Raw genomic sequence first — 2,573 nt, 5'->3', positions numbered from 1 at the left:
GACCATAAAATTTAAATGGTATTTTTTATTTTTTATTTTACTATTTTATTCATTTATTGTGAATTATTTCCTCCGGGACTTTTATTTTGAATTAGCGCGATTGCGGATATGTTGTGGCATGTTCAGAGTGCAACAGTGAAAGCAAAACATCGCAGCTTAGCTTACGAATGCGATCTTCAAACAGTTATGCCTTGGAAAACATTTGACTGTAAGTGATTAACAAGTTTATTCTGCTATAGTTAAGTTATGATTGTTGAATGTAACTAGAAAAAAAAGTTTGTTGAGACAAACTTTAAGTTGGCTTGAGAAAGCCGGACCAGAGAGTTTGAAAAAGTTAAAAGTAGTTAGAAGTTTGAAGTAGTATGAAGTTTAAAGTAGTTTAAATTTTGATTGATAAATTAGTTAGAAAGAAAGAAAAAAAAAATATTAGTTAGAAAGAAAAAGAAAGAAAGATTAGTTAGAAAGATAGATTAAAAGAAATATTAGTTAGAAAGAAAAAGAAAGAAAGATTAGTTAGAAAGATAGATTAAAAGAAATATTAGTTAGAAAGAAAGACAGATTAGTAAGAAAGAAAGAAAGAAAGAAAGAAAGAAAGAAAGAAAGATTAGGTTGAAAGAAAGAATGAAAGAAAAAAGAAAGAAAGATTAGGTAGAAAGAAAGAATGAAAGAAAAAAGAAAGAATGAAAGAAAAAAGAAAGTAAGATTAGTTAGAAAGAAAGACAGATTAGTTAGAAAGAAAGAAAGAAAGATTAGTTAGAAAGAAAAAATAGAAAGAAAGAAAGAAAGAAAGAAAGAAAGAAAAAGAAAGAATGGTGGATTAGTTAGAAAGAAAGAAAGAAAGAAAGGTGGATTAGTTAGAAAGAGGGAAGGAAGGAAGGAAGGAAGGAAGGAAGGAAGGAAGGAAGGAAGGAAGGAAAGAAAGAAAGAAAGAAAGAAAGATTGATTAGTTAGAAAGAAAGAAAGAAAGAAAGAAAGAAAGAAAGAAAAATATTAATTAGTTAGAAAGACAGAAAGAAAGAGAAAGAAAGAAAGAGAAAGAAAGAAAGAAAGATTGATTAGTTAGAAAGAAAGAATGATAAGAAAGAAAGAATGAAAAAGATTGATTAGTTAGAAAGAAAGAAAGAAAGAAAGAAAAAGATTAATTAGAAAGAAAGAAAGACATAAAGAAAGACATAAAGAAAGAAAGAAAGAAAAAGATTAATTAGAAAGAAAGACAGAAAGAAAGAGAAAGAAAGAAAGAAAGAAAGAAAGAAAGATTAGTTAGAAAGAAAGAAAGATTAGAAAGAAAGAAAGAAAGAAAGAAAGATTAGTTAGAAAGAAAAAATAGAAAGAAAGAAAGAAAGAAAGAAAGAAAGAAAAAGAAAGAATGGTGGATTAGTTAGAAAGAAAGAAAGAAAGAAAGGTGGATTAGTTAGAAAGAGGGAAGGAAGGAAGGAAGGAAGGAAGGAAGGAAGGAAGGAAGGAAGGAAGGAAGGAAAGAAAGAAAGAAAGAAAGAAAGATTGATTAGTTAGAAAGAAAGAAAGAAAGAAAGAAAGAAAGAAAGAAAGAAAGAAAGAAAAATATTAATTAGTTAGAAAGACAGAAAGAAAGAGAAAGAAAGAAAGAAAGATTGATTAGTTAGAAAGAAAGAATGATAAGAAAGAAAGAATGAAAAAGATTGATTAGTTAGAAAGAAAGAAAGAAAGAAAGAAAAAGATTAATTAGAAAGAAAGAAAGACATAAAGAAAGACATAAAGAAAGAAAGAAAGAAAAAGATTAATTAGAAAGAAAGACAGAAAGAAAGAGAAAGAAAGAAAGAAAGAAAGAAAGAAAGATTAGTTAGAAAGAAAGAAAGATTAGAAAGAAAGAAAGAAAGAAAGAAAGATTAGTTAGAAAGAAAGAATGATAAGAAAGAAAGAATGAAAAAGATTGATTAGTTAGAAAGAAAGAAAGAAAGAAAGAAAAAGATTAATTAGAAAGAAAGAAAGACATAAAGAAAGACATAAAGAAAGAAAGAAAGAAAAAGATTAATTAGAAAGAAAGACAGAAAGAAAGAGAAAGAAAGAAAGAAAGAAAGAAAGAAAGATTAGTTAGAAAGAAAGAAAGATTAGAAAGAAAGAAAGAAAGAAAGAAAGATTAGTTAGAAAGAAAGAATGATAAGAAAGAAAGAATGAAAAAGATTGATTAGTTAGAAAGAAAGAAAGAAAGAAAGAAAAAGATTAATTAGAAAGAAAGAAAGACATAAAGAAAGACATAAAGAAAGAAAGAAAGAAAAAGATTAATTAGAAAGAAAGACAGAAAGAAAGAGAAAGAAAGAAAGAAAGAAAGAAAGAAAGATTAGTTAGAAAGAAAGAAAGATTAGAAAGAAAGAAAGAAAGAAAGAAAGATTAGTTAGAAAGAAAGAATGATAAGAAAGAAAGAATGAAAAAGATTGATTAGTTAGAAAGAAAGAAAGAAAGAAAGAAAAAGATTAATTAGAAAGAAAGAAAGACATAAAGAAAGACATAAAGAAAGAAAGAAAGAAAAAGATTAATTAGAAAGAAAGACAGAAAGAAAGAGAAAGAAAGAAAGAAAGAAAGAAAGAAAGAAAGAT

The 2,573-nt window shown here is 25.9% G+C and overlaps 1 protein-coding gene across 4 annotated transcripts in view; it reads left to right on the top strand.

Annotated features, from left to right (window-relative positions):
* LOC311077770 (sialic acid-binding Ig-like lectin 14) overlaps nucleotides 1–2,573 on the top strand; it is a 54,632-nt gene continuing 52,059 nt past the window's right edge. For all 4 annotated transcript variants that reach the window (XM_084106387.1, XM_084106389.1, XM_084106388.1 and 1 more), the window contains exon 1: nucleotides 1–208. The gene's annotated coding sequence lies outside the window, so the exon portion shown is untranslated. The remainder of the gene's footprint in view (nucleotides 209–2,573) is intronic.

The sequence above is a fragment of the Abramis brama genome (genome assembly GCF_963993115.1).
Source record: "Abramis brama genome assembly, chromosome: 2".
Classification (NCBI taxonomy): Eukaryota; Metazoa; Chordata; class Actinopteri; order Cypriniformes; family Leuciscidae; genus Abramis; species Abramis brama.
The sequence above is the reverse complement of the archived record's forward strand: the minus strand, read 5'-3'. Positions and strand labels throughout refer to the sequence as shown.